This window comes from Nanorana parkeri, unplaced genomic scaffold, assembly GCF_000935625.1.
Source record: "Nanorana parkeri isolate BGI_ZX_2015 unplaced genomic scaffold, ASM93562v1 scaffold2441, whole genome shotgun sequence".
Lineage (NCBI taxonomy): Eukaryota > Metazoa > Chordata > Amphibia > Anura > Dicroglossidae > Nanorana > Nanorana parkeri.
The window spans coordinates 43,300-57,945 of NW_017308709.1; positions in this window are offsets into that span (position 1 = coordinate 43,300).

The window sequence follows — 14,646 nt, forward strand, 5'->3', positions numbered from 1 at the left end:
GGCCCTAGTGTATAGTTCAATTTGTAGGACAGGAAGAAGCTCATCCTAGAGAGCAAAACAGATGCCCCCAGTTCAAGATGGACCAGACTCTAGGGGGCCCTCACCGCGGTCCAGAGCAATCCTAATGATGGGGCTCCTTCCAGGGGTGCTGCTCCCATGTCCAAAAACAGGTATAGTCAAGGCTCAGGGCAAAACAGTTGCAGCATAGGCAAATTTTTCTGCCCAATATGTCCAGCATGCAAAAATGGGGAATGGGAGGTCAAAGGAGGCAAACAGTGGTACCCTAAGACACATAGGGGGGTCCACAACCCGGGGGGTCTCAGTAGAAAACAACAACAAGATAAGACAATCCTCACCCAGGATGGACATAATAACAAAGGACCAAGTCATCTAAGACAGGGAACTACGCATGGCGGGGTCCCTCCACAACTTCTTAGGGCGAGATACCTCTGTCCACCAGGGGAGCGATGGAATCATAGCCAGCTCTGGGGCCGGGGGATCCGGCCAACGGTCCAGTTCCATCTGTGAAATTCCCAGGTCTGTAGTAAAGCTGGTTAGGTCCTCTGTAGTGCGAAAAACCACCAGACGTCCCCCCTTACGTACAGACAGATGGAAAGGATATCCCCACCTGTAGGGAATGTGTAACTCCCGGAGTAATGAGGTGAGAGGTCGCAGACCCTGCGTCATGCCATGGTACGAGGCGACAGATCCGGAAAAAGGGTTATGGGTGCCCCATTCCAGTTAATATTATCACGATCACGTGCTTTAGACATAATATCCTCCTTTAGTTTAAAGAAATGCACGCGGCAGAGGACATTCCGAGGTTGATGTGCAGCGGGTTTCCTAAATCCGGGGATTCCATGGACCCTATCAATTTCAATAGGTTCAGTCGGTTCTCTGTTTAAGATTGAATTAAAGATACCTCTAATAGTGGGTTCCAAATCAGCGGTATCTATTGCCTCTGGCAGACCACGAATCCTAATTTTGTTTCGTCGATTCCTATCCTCAGTGTAATCCATATGTGTCCAGACAGATTGGAACAGCCTGTGATGTTCCAGGACAGCTGCCTGTAGTTCTGTTGTGGCAATGCGATATGCATCCAACTGTGAATCCACTGTGTCGAGGCGTTGATGGACCCCTCGAATAGCATCGTGGAGGCCTTCCATGTCAGCCCTATGGGTGTGCTCAAAACGAGTGAATAGGGCTTCCATATCCCGTTTGGAGGGTAGGTGATCAAGCAGCCGCCTGACATCTCCTGTAGAGCTACTCAATACTGACTCTCCATCAGAGGAGATGTCGGGGGTGTCCCGCATAGGTGACTGCTCTATGGGCAGTGAGGAGGGTGAACTGGACAGAGCCGAGGAATCCCCGCAGGGCGCCGCCATCTTGGCCGTAGAGGCAGCGGCGGCGCGTGTGTGTGCCGGGGCCGAAAAAATACCGGTCTTCGTTGTCCGCGAATGTTGCGTCTTAGAGCCCTGAGATTTCTTGCTGCGTTTAGAGCCCATCGTTGGTGTAAGAGAGAGCGATCAGAGGCACATATTCACTGATGCCCGGTTACATGCAGGAGCGCTAAGGACGAGCACGTCCAGCCACCATTAACCCCCTCCCCTTCTCTTCACAAAGTTTGACGAAGTCTGTGTATGTAACTTGATTGAAAGTTTCAATGTACGCGCCTTTGGATTTGAGTGGGTAGAATTTGGACGGGGGAGTGTAGAGAGGTGTGGCTGTACGTTGGGCTGGATAGATTCTCTAGGAGAAAGTCAGCTGGGTAGCTGGGGTCAGCTAGTTCTTCTAGGATTGCCAGTATATCTACGTCCGGTGCCGAATCGGGGGGGGGGGGGGGGGGGGACAGAAAAAAAAAATGGGGGGGGGGGGGCGTGGGGGCACTGTGTAGTGCAGTCTCTGTGTCAGGGGGTAAGGTTTTGTTGTAGTGTCTTTTGAGGGTAAGATTGCGGATGAACTTGTTGAGGTCTTTGAACAAGGTAAAGGAGTTGGGGTTGATGTAGGGTGCAAAATTTAGGCCCTTTTTGAGTAATGCTTCCTCGTGGGGGTCAGAATATGGTTGGAGAGGTTGAAGATTTTTACTGTGGATTGTTTGGGGACTGTCTTTCTCTCTTTGTGGCGTAAAGAGTGTGTCCCTCCTCTTCTGGGAAGACCAGCTCTTCGAAACGCGTAGCCAGCTTGACATTGTCACTTCATACCCCCTACACCTCCGTTTCTCGCTCCCACCCGCTCTACCCCACAGTCACACGGCTCATTGTTCCGGGTTCCCTGCTCGTGCCCTCGAGCGGTGTAGTCTCACCCCTCCCACCGGCTTCCCTGGCCTCAGCGTCCATCTCCATGCAATTACCTTAATCACCGGCTTCCCCCGGACACTCGCCGCTTGTCAGCACTCGCTGCTCGTCAGCGAGCGATACAGGCTCAGCCCCTCATCCACACAGCGTTCAGGCTCACACCAACTGGCCTCATCCAGCGGCCAGCACCATCCAGACAGGCAGTCCTACACCACATATGACCCTGGTTAATTCTCTCACAGATCTGTAAAACATCCACCAGCCCGGTCCCCACCGTGCCTGCTACTTTCAGCATCCCCCCCATCCTAGATCCCTGCCACACTTAACATCTGACCCAGGTTCCCACTGACACTGAGCCCTTCTTAGCCCCAACAGCTTTGACACCCCCATCTGCCCACACACAACTTTGAGTGCCCATCACTCTCAGCAGCCGTGGACTCCCATCTATCCACCCCTCGCCGTTGATAACGCGCCAGTACCCATTCTTTGGTAAGTTTAATTCCCTTATTTGGTTTTCACCACTTGGTAGTAGCGCTTCTGTACTCCTTGTTTCTTTTCCTAAATAGCAAACGTCGGACACCCCGGTCCGCATTTCTAAGGAGCCACACACCAAGCACTTTAACCCACACCCATACACCCTCACCTTAGTGTTAGCGCTGCATCAGGGGACATTTCTTCCAGTTTTTCGAACAGAGGGAGATCGTGTACCGATCTCCCTCTGATCCCCTGTCCGAGAGGCACTATGCTGGTCCCAGGCTTGCAGCGGGCAAAGTGGAGCCCGGGATTAGCGTGACAACGGAAGGGGGGCAGTGGAGGGAGGGGGGGACATGGGCTGACCGCCCATACAAGCGGATCGCTTGTATGTTAACAAGCATCGCTGCCTTTTTAAAAATTTACTGCATTTCCAGCTCGCGCGCGCAAGTGGGCGTAGCTGATCTAGAGAGCTCCCGGCCCGGCTGTTTTTTTACAACGGCCGGTCGGGAGGTAGTAAAGGTAGGGGCCTGAAGCTGCAGCTCCCTTAATCCGGCCTTGACACCCGAACGGGCCGGGCCAAGAACCCTGGCGGGCCGGATCTGGCCCGCGGGCCGTAGTTTGAGGACCCCTGATCTAGCTGATCATACTGAATACTTAAAAATTAACTTATGTAACCCGACTATCTGTAATGTAATTCTATTATTTCTATGCACTATTCTAGTTAGGTGGCCAAGCAACTAAGTTGCTAGACACCTATTGTTTCTGTTTATTATTAGATAACCAAGCAACGAAGTTGCAAGGACACCTATTGTTATTGGTAAGATTATTAGGTGGCCAAGCAAAGTTGCAAGGACACCTATTGTTATTGTTAAGATTATTATTATTAAGTGGCCAAGCAACGAAGTTGCAAGGACACCTAATGTTTTTGGAAAGATTATTATTATTTTTATTATTATTAGGTGGCCAAGCAACGAAGTTGCAAGGACACCTATTGCTATTGTTCTGTTTATTATTAGGTGGCCAAGCAACAAAGTTGAAGGACACCTATTGTTTCTGTTAAGATTATTAGGTGGGCAAGCAACGAAGTTGCAAGGACACCTATTGTTTCTGTTAAGATTATTATTATTATTTTTAGGTGGCCAAGCAACGAAGTTGCAAGAACGCCTATTGTTATTGTGAAGATTATTATTAGGTGGCCAAGCAACAAAGTTGCAAGGACACCTATTGTTATTGGTAAGGACACCTATTGTTATTGGTAATATTATTAACCAGTGGTATTTTAAAAAACATACAGCGCTAACCGTCCTTCAGAGGTGCATATAAGAACTCTGACGTTCAGGTCAGGTTTTAACAAAATATTCACTATAATTATATCAAACAAAGATTAATCATATAGGGGAGTATAAAATTAAAATATTAAAACATTAAAATATTAAAAAATTAAAATAATTAAATATTACAATAATAAAATATTAAAATATTATTTGATAAATGATATTCTAACCTGCAGATGTGTCATAAAAAAGGGGGGGGGGAGAACGCTTCAGGGTTGTTTAAAAGGTAGAACATGAGGCTTAAATAGTGTACTAGTCAATCATTTCTCAAAAAGCAGTTTAAATCATATTCTATGTTGAGACCTTTAGGCGTCATTGTATCCAATAAAAAGATCCATTTCGATTCATTTTGGGAAATTTCCCTAATGAGATTGGATCCACGCCAGTGGCCCTGAATTTTGTCTATCCCTATAATTTTTAGTCCACTGGGATCCTTATTGTGAAACTCTTTGAAGTGTTTGGATACACATTATCCATATTTTATTATTCTTAGTATTTCCATTAGCGCAAGTTCTTTGCAATTATTAAATATTATTAACCAGTTGCCATCCGCCCGTTGTAAAAAAACGGACGGCACTGCTGCATTGGCAGGTTGCCGTCTCCAGACGGTATTTATTTTCTGCCCGCGGGCGCGCACGGGCAGAAGATACGCGTGCAATGCAAACACCTGTTACCGGGTGTTTCACATATAGACGATCAGCGGCTCTATAGTCTGCTGCCGCCGCTTTTTCGTCCCCCCCGTCTGCTGCGGCCCCCCCTCCTGACCCCTCACCTTCAATCCCGGGATCCGCTGCTCCATCTGCGGCCCGGGACCGGCTCAGGAGGGCGTCAGGAGGAAGAGGAAGGGAGTTCAGCTCCTTGCTGATCTCCCTCCGGGCTGTGAATACAGAAGTGATGTGTATTACATCACTTCCGCTTTCACCTGTCACTCATCTGGCTGCTATAGCCAGAGAGAAGAAGCTGATGAAGCAGATCTCTGCTTCATCAGCTTCTTTTGGGGTCCACAGGTGACATTAGGGGTACTAAATACCCCTAATGTCTCCATAAAGAGGACCTGTCAGTGTGCCTTTGCTATTATATAGGGGGATTGCTATCCCCCTATATAATAGCAATAACAATAAGACCAGATCAGCAGTACACGTAGAAAAAACAAAGATGGGGGGTCACGCTGTGATGAATGGACTTCCAAACGCAAAGAATTTTCACCTACACAACATGCAACATAATCAGCTAAAACACATAAGGGTCCCGAAGACCCTTTCATTGGTAGAACCACCCCCACCCACACCGAGGGTTTCAGCTCACACACCATTGATACGTTCAAATACACAAGGGGCTGATCATTTTTCAACAGCCTCCAACACATCACGTTCTTTTGATTCACGTAGTGTGAAGGATTCCAACTCCCTCTCATTAAATTTAGCTCACCTAGGCACTAGCTCAGCTAATGTTTTAGGGTCAACTGCATCAGACACCAGGAGAACAGGCAACTTGGATCCATTTTTGGTGAAAACCAACTGGAAATAATTAATCTTTCAGGCCACTTGTTGGACGAATCTCAATTGCAATTGTTACGGTTAGGTCTTAGCTTTTGTCCTATGGACAATATAAAACACTTTGATATAGTTAAGGATTTACACATGTTCGCATGTAATTTATAGTTCAAGGTCATGTATGACACGAGTGCCATCCGGGACAATCAATCAAGGTTGGAACAAGCTAGGTGGTAGGGATACACCATGCTGGATTTTCGGGCACTCAGAGACCTTATGCAGCTTTTGGATGAGGGGGCCAGTTCTCACATGTCGGATCTTGAGGAGACCCAAACTGATGATGAAACAGTGGCATCAGTTCGATCTTTAACATTCAAAAAGAAATCAACCAAATTCCCGGCAATCCAGTCCAACCCACATATCTGGGCCTTTCTCCAGAACACCATTAGTGAAATTTAAACCCTATCTGTTTTTTCGCCAGCAACAAATTTGTTCAAACCACTCAGAGATGCGTTTTAGGGCCATTAATCACTGATAACACTAAACTGATGAGCAGTAAAATCATTTAAAGCATCGCCTATGGTCAATTTTGGCCATAGTGTTTTTTTGCGATTTTGATTATTTTAGGAAATGTTTCCTAAAATAATAAAGGGAAAACCATTTTTTTTTAAAATATTCGGTACTTTTTTGTTATATGGTAAAAAATAAAAAGTCCAGTGGTGATTACATACCACCAAAAGAAAGCTCTATCTGTCCACAAAAAATGGTATAAAATTAATTTCAGTACAGTGTTGCATGACGGAAAAAAGTCAGCCAAATTACCACAGCGCTAAATACTGAAAAATGGCCTGGACAGGAAGGGGGTGTAAACACCCCGGTCAGCAAGTGGTTAGCAAACGCTCGAATACCTTGATGTAAAATTTCCCCGTATGCCAACTTTCTATTACAGGGGGTGGCGATGGGCACATGTTGTGCTCCGTCGTATGCCAACCTGTATCTGGGGGTGGGAACGTGATCTGTTCCATCGCTCAGATGCTCATGGGTCATGTCCTCACCTGGTGGAGGTACATTGATGACTTTTCCTGATCTGGATGGGCTCCAGGGATGAACCTGAGCCATTCATGATGCGCTTATAACAGAATGACTTCAATTTGAAGTTTACTATGCAGTGCCATCAAAGATCAGAATGGATCTACAAGTTACGGGCCACTAAACCTCCTGGGTTGAATGAGACCCTAAGCTTTAAGCCCTTTTTGTGAATAGAGTGGGGTGATCGGATCGCGCCTTGAGCTCAGGCCCTGCTCTATCCTTGAACTATTAATATCATATAAAAACCTTTAAATTTATAATTACCAGGCCCACTGTTTGTTTAATTCCTCCTCCCAATGACTTATCCGTATGAGATGCGGGAAATGCTCCAAGCCTAGTTATGTCTATATAGACTTGACCATGATAATAAATGGACCATCTTATGGGGGGACGAATTAACATTAGAGAAGTCTTGATGAGTTTGCCCATGGCTATAGTTTTATCCCATACTCCATATCTACGGGACCTTTGAATATTTACAAAATCTCAAACTTTAAATGTGAACAAACCGATATTCATGTGGTATTTTATACCTGTGATGGCAGTTCAGTTCCATAACCCTGTTTTAGCCATCAGTTTGGACTCTGCTTCCCAGATATGTAAAATGAAATTCATAAAATGAATGACATATTAATAATATAATACATCAAATGGGTTCAATTATCATCTCTGGGACTATATTATCCATTTGAGTTGTATCTTACTTTGAGTCCCTACACACAGGCAGAAGTGTTTGATTACATGGATAAGACCGAACTATGTGAGGTCCTCTCAAGGAGAGGGGCACTTGTTACGATTTGGCCCTCACACATAATTCAGGATATTCGTTAATGTTTACCAAAATCCATCTAACCTTTTGTCATATGACGTGAGGTAATGATTTATATACCAGTTCCTGCAGATACCCCACATTTAGCTCATGGAAGACGCATGAGGTCTTGGAGGATCCCTCCTTAGATTTAAGTGCCATGACATATAGGTGTGGAAGGTGTATTTTCAACAACTGACCAAAGTGTTATGATTTGTCACGCTGCTGGCAGAAGCTATGCATAGATTTAGTGTTTTTGTGTGTGTTCTTCTTGTGTTTTCTCACATTGTACTATGTGGGCTGATTATGTCTTTTTCACTTAAATGTATATTGTGACATCTCTCCCTGAGTTATATGGGTGTGGAAAATGCATTCTCAGCAAAGAGTCATGACATATTATACTGTTTTCTTAAGTTATGTTCTGATGTAGTCTCTTTGTATACATTGCCAGCTTATTGCTTAGTTTGATGGTTCTGGGACATATTTCTTTCAGGCTGCAGCGCTATTCTATGGCATGGTTCTATTGTTTGCTTTTCCCACACTTGACTCAGCTGTTCAAGTGTATTATGCCTACTCGCGTGCTTTACTGTCATTAGAACGAGTTACGATGCTGCTCCCTGTCACCATGGTAATGGATGACGTGGATTGCCTGCGCCGGCGCTGGTCTCATGCTCTCTGGCTTTTCCCACACTCGACTTGACTGTTCGAGTCTACTGTCCCCATTCTTGTGCTTTGTGAGTATTCTAATGAGGTTTGATGCTGTTTCCAGTCACCATGGCAATGGATGACGCGGATTATCTGCACCAGCGAACCAGGACTAGGGGCGGAGATTCGCGCGTTCCGAGATCTCCGGTTTGTGACGTCTGTCTTCTCTTCGTCCATCCCAGCGCCTTCTACTGGTTTAACTGCATCCCTGAACCGGACTTGAACTGCATTCTGGAACTGGACCCTGACTTTAATGGGTATGTCATAGGATCCATATGCTGGTATTTTATTGTTTCTTTGTATATATTTTAATATGGCGGATTCTCCCGCCATTATGATGTCACAGGGGGGTGTTGTCTTTGATTATTGGCTTGCCTCATGAGGTATATATGTGGTTATCAGATGTTAGTGTATTGTCACTTCTTATGCCCTGGTGAAGAGACCCTGCGCGGTCTCTAAACATTGGCTCTTGTGATTGTGTGACATTTATGTCCAATAAATGTTGGACATGTTGGATTATTCTACTGAGTGCTGGTGATTCCTCTTCTTACATTGTATCTGCACGGTGACATCCGTGTTCATCACTACAAGCACCATTGTTTGTATAGGCCCGGATTGCTGCAAGGTGTGCGGAGGATTCCCCCATCTATCCAATTTTTGTTATCGCCTGGCAGTTTTCGTCTAGCACCCCAGCAAAGAGGCCGCCCATTGGGTATGTTCATTGTGTCTATTCTGTAGGACACCCACAATTGTTATCTGCTGTCGCTTTCCAAAGCACTGCGATTACTATGGGGGAACACTCTCAGGAAACAGCTTACACGTGTGCTTTTAAGAAACATGAAATTGATGCCATATTATTTCCAGCAAATCCTATCGCGGCATTTGGCTCTGATTCTGCCACTGATTTATTTCAAGACCTATAAAGGCTCAAGAAAAAACATGTTGACTTGGAACTACATGGATTTACACTTTTCGAGTACTATCGAGCAAAAAAAGTGCCAAGAGGTTTTCGCATACACAACCAACGGACCATTGGCAGACAGAGCAGAGATTTCTGCGATAAGTGGTGTGCAATCTCGATCCAGAACTCGTTTAATTATATGCTTCTCGTGATTGAAGAGATAAAGACACAGCTTTGCCAAATTAACAAGGATATCGCCTCCCATGAAATTAAGATTTGGGGCAAGATGTCTGATGATGCAATGTTTAATGTGGAGATTGAGAAAATTGAATCTGATACTCTTATCTATGCTGACAAAATTCGTGCTGCTAAAAGGGATAAGTTCAAACAAGTATGCCAGGACTATCAGGGTGGTAGGGTATATCCCTGGCTCACTGGGAATATCCTCCAGGGACGACGCAGGTCAAGTGCATTTTCACGTGGGGATCGAGACAACGCTTCCACAAACCAAATATGAGCTGAGAGTAAACGACCTATGGAAAATCCGTCTAGAGATAGTGATGCACCACCCACCCAATCGCAGGACACCACCACCATCGGATCTCCCTCTTCATCACTAACTTTTTTAGGAAGAAGTGCAAAAAACGCACCAGAAAAGGTGGTAAGAAGAAAAAACACAGGACCGTCTACCAATACGAGACAACAAAGATCCAGGAATCTTTTGTCCAGGACTATCTCTGATATTGAAACCGGCATCTTGAGTAAGGGACTTTTTGTCCCTCACCACAATTTAACGATTTTCCATTTGAAATTGATACATTTAGGGATGCTCCGATACAAGCATCGGTATCAGTGCCGATACCGAGTATTTGCATGAGTACTCGTGCAAATACTCCGATACAAAAAACGAGTACCTGTGCCACGTCCGCCATCTTCAAGGACCCGAAACCGCCGCACACAGGATCTCCATAGCGTCTTCAATGAAACAAGATGGCCGCAAACTCCTCCTCCAAGTCCTCAGTCATCTGCTCCATTCTGACCTCTTCTCCCGCTGATTGGCCGATTGGATGATTGACAGGCTTCCTCACCAGTCAGGAGTGACTGGTGAGGAAGCCTGTCATCATCCAATCAGCGGGAGAAGAGGTCAGAATGGAGCAGATGACCAGGCTGTGACACGGAGTGGCTGAAGCAGGTGGAGAAAATGACACAGCAGGTTAGTACTGCAGCACCGCATGGGGGCTGGGCAAAAATGCTGTTTAACTGCATATAATATTTTTTTAAAAGACATTAAATAAAGAAATAACTATGTAGATATTGCTAACTAAGGCTGGTATCCCCCTAGTGGGGAAAATAGATGAGCACATGTCCAGAACACTTTATAGTGTGGCACAGCTATATCTAATTCTGCATACCTGGCTTATATTATAATTTTTTTAATAATAATATAAAGCCAGGTATGCAGAATTGGATATAGCTGTGCCACACTATACAGTGTTCTGGTCTGGAGTCTGGACACGTGATCATCTATTTTCTCCACTATGGGGATACAGGCCTTAGTTAGCAATGGCATGATAAATATTCATTTCATGTTCATTTCATGTTCTTCATAATATTAAGAAACTGACCTCAAATCATGATTTTGTATTGCTTTAGAAAAAATGTGACCTGTCCCTTTAAGAAAAATATTGGTAATTGGTATCGGCGAGTACTTATACCTTGCCATACAGGTTCTCTACAAAACAGGGCTGCTACTGATGCCACAATTGTAGTGTTTGTAACTCACTTATCACTAGTGACTTTTTCTACCATCCCCATACAGGGAAGAAATATTCCATCCATGGCTATTTGAACTGTATATCCGAGTATTATGTATACATGCTTAAATGCCCGTGTTCCTTGGTTTACATAGGTAAAACCATTAACCCTTTAAAAAAACGTTACTAAAAGCACAAAAGTGACATCAAATTAGCGATTGAATACAAACGATTAGGTAAGGACATTGATCCAAATATACCGGTGGCAATACATTTTGCCCAATTGAATCACCAGATACATGAACTTAGGGCAATGGTGATCGAACATGTGTGGAGACCTAACCGTGGTGGTGACAGGGACAATATCCCGTTACGTCGAGAAGCCTATTGGATCCATACGTTAAATACAGTAACACCTAGAGGTTTAAACACTGCCTTATCTCTGTACTGTGTTTTGACTGATTAGGGCAATACTGTGTGATTTTATCTTTCGTTTGTTTCCTCTTTTTAAACTTCTAATTGTTTCTCTACTGGTGCTTTCTCTGGTCTCTCTCCCCTTTATTGGTCTTTTCCACTGTTTGTGACCTCTATGTATTAGCCAGAGAGAGGACGTTTGTATGCCCTGTCATACGCTCCTGCAGCGTATTTTCGGAGGAGGGGGGAGCCCTTTGGTTGGCGCGGTGACGTCATCGCACTGGATGCTGCTATAGAGCCCGCGTGGGCCACCAGCCGTAATGTGCGGCTGTGGTGCGGCTGTGCTGTATGCTGGGGCCTGTGAAGGAGTGAGCAGCATTGGAGGCGTCTTCCGTTCTCGGGTCATGCTGGGTCCTTAGTGAATGAGGGAAGCAACGATGGGTGAGTGGCCCTGTTATTTAGTCCCTTGTGGAATGTTTTTGTTCATACCCATCCAATATTGTATTTTACTGGACTCTGGTGGCAGAAGGGTCTGGTGCTTTCTCTGGTCTCTCTCCCCTTTATTGGTCTTTTCCACTGTTTGTGACCTCAATGTATTAGCCAGAGAGCCTTATGAGGCTACATTATTGATTAGCATTCTTTCTTTTTAATTTTAGGCTTATTTGCGATTTTTTGCTCCCTCCTTCTGCTACCTGTTACTGGGGCATCGGTCCCGGCTCCTCTCCTTCCCCCTGAATTTTGGGGTTCCACCCAGATTGGTCCGCCTTGTCGCACGCATGCCAACCTACTAATTTGGTAGGTGAGTTTCCTCTTTAGTTACTCAGTTATTACAATGTGCAACATATTTTTATTGATTTTTTCAATCACATAGATATTCTCCATCTCCTGAGGAAGCTCCCTCTACGACACCTCCACTCTTATTAATTTGCAAAAACTAATCATGTGTATTTTCTAATCATGTCATACTATTTACAATCAATGAATCATGTAATGATTGATCGAACTTTATGAGTGGAGTGAGTCTGCCTAGGACAGGGGTCCTCAAACTTTTTAAACATGGGGCCAGTTCACTGTCCCTCAGACATTGCTGGGGGCCGGATCATATTTTGAAAAACAGGGGGGGGGCGTGGCAGTGGTGCCGCACCGCTACGCCCCCTCCCGTCCCAGAACAAAGGGGGAACATTAGTGAGCAATTGCTGTGCGTTCCAGCAGCTGCTGCTCTGGTGTGAATAAGCCCTTACTTAGAGGGTATATATAAATATTTTTAACAACTTCTTTAATAAACAAAACATTTTTTTAATACAATTCATTTCTCTTAGACTGGAACATGTACTAGCATGATTTCTTATTATTTTCTACAGCTCAAGTATTTGTTATTTACTACAATGAATGGGCATGTAGACTGTCCTGTCTTATCTCTCTACAGCGGCATGCAGCTTTGGGAGAGGCAGGGAGATGACATCACTTCATATCCCAGTTCTCTTCTTATTGGCCGCCCTACAAGAGCCTGTGCTGGCGTGCACTACGCTGCTAAAGGAAGCCTGGCATTTGGTTTGCCTCAGCATGCGCCCTGGAAAGAAAAGGGCGCAGCCGCGCATGCCGAACACAGAAGCTCTCAAGCTTCCGGAACAGACTGTGTGTCTTCCCTGACACCCAGGCGGTGCCGGCGGAATGACGATCAGTACCTGGACCCCGCCGGCGGGCGGGCGGCTGATTGATTGCTATATGTTGTTTAGGGTGGCTGGGCCTATTTTAGCTGCTTGAAGACCAGGTGTTTAGACCCCATTCCTGTCCCGGCCATTTTTCAGTATTCAGCGCTGCGGTACTTTGACATTTATTCCGTCATGCAACGCTGTACTGAAATTAATTTTATACCATTTTTTGGGGACAGATAGAGCTTTCTTTTGGTGGTATTTAATCACCACTGCGGTTTTTATTTTTTACTAAATTTCGGGAAAATTACTGAATTTCTTTTTAAAAAAGTTTTTTTTACATTATGTTATAAAACAAAACAATTATTATCACCCAATTTTTTGGTAAAATATAAAAGACAGGGTCACGTCGGGTAAATAGACACCAAACATGTCAAGCTTAAAAATTGTGCGCACTCGCGAAATCGCAAAAAAACACCATACCCAAAATTGACCATAGGCGACGCTTTAAAAGCTTTTACCGCTCATCAGTTTAGTGTTATCAGTGATTGATGGCCCTAGAATTATTGCTCTCACTGCGATGTCTGCGGCGATATGTAACATGTGCGGCGTAATGGGATGCAATCATTGTTTTTCGCAGGTATGTTTGCATGCATGTACGTATAGGTAGGGACTTTTTTAAAAAATTGTTTTTTAAAATTCTTTATCTGTAAAAAAAAAATTTTAAACTTTCATTTTTTTCCTATTTCCCCCCCCTACTTAACTTTATTGCTATTACATAGGCGGCTAAGAAACGCCCCTATGTGATAGCAAAATATGTGACAGGTCCTCTTGATGGAGACATCAGGGGTCTCCAAGACCCCTGTCAACTGGGACCCCCCAAAAGAAGCTGATGAAGCACAGATCTGCTTCATCAGCTTCTCTCCAGCTGAAGAGTGGCACAAGAATGCGGAAGTGATGTAATATACATCTCCGGAGGGAGATTGTGTACCGACCTCCCTCTGATCCCCTGTCAGAGAGGCACTATGCTGGTCACGGGCTCGCACCGGGCACAGCGGAGCCCGCGATCAGCGTGACAACGGAAGGGGGGCCACGGAGGGAGGGGGGACACACACGTGCTGACCGCCCATACAAGCGGTCGCGAACGAAGTTGCAAGGACACCTATTGTTATTGTGCTGATTATTATTAGGTGACCAAGCAACGAAGTTGCAAGGACACCTATTGTTATTGTGCTGATTATTAGGTGGCCAAGCAATGAAGTTGCAAGGACACTGTAAAATACTTAGATTCAAATTTTAATTGGCTTAAAGGGAATCATAGTATGGGCCCATGTACATATATTTTACAAGTAACCTCGTACGTTTAAATGAAGATGTATGACATTGAACAGACATCCACTGTCCTTGAAACCTGAAGCTATGTCAGAATTTGTGAAGAACTAGTAAAGAAGCAGCTGTTATGGGAGTGGTTTAAGAACAAGGTTCTGTGTTTTAAATAGAGTTGTAGAATGACATTTAGAAATGATGAGTTAAGTAGTTTTGGTCGCACCATATAGAGAAGTATAGTAGTCGTGACGTCAGAAATAAGTTAAGAATATGCTTACAGAGTTATGACCTTATAGGATAGACCAATCGTTAACGTCGATTTTGGTATATAAGCGACAGGGGACAGACACTCGGGGCGCATACACACTACAGACACACAGACACGCCCACACTCACACTCAC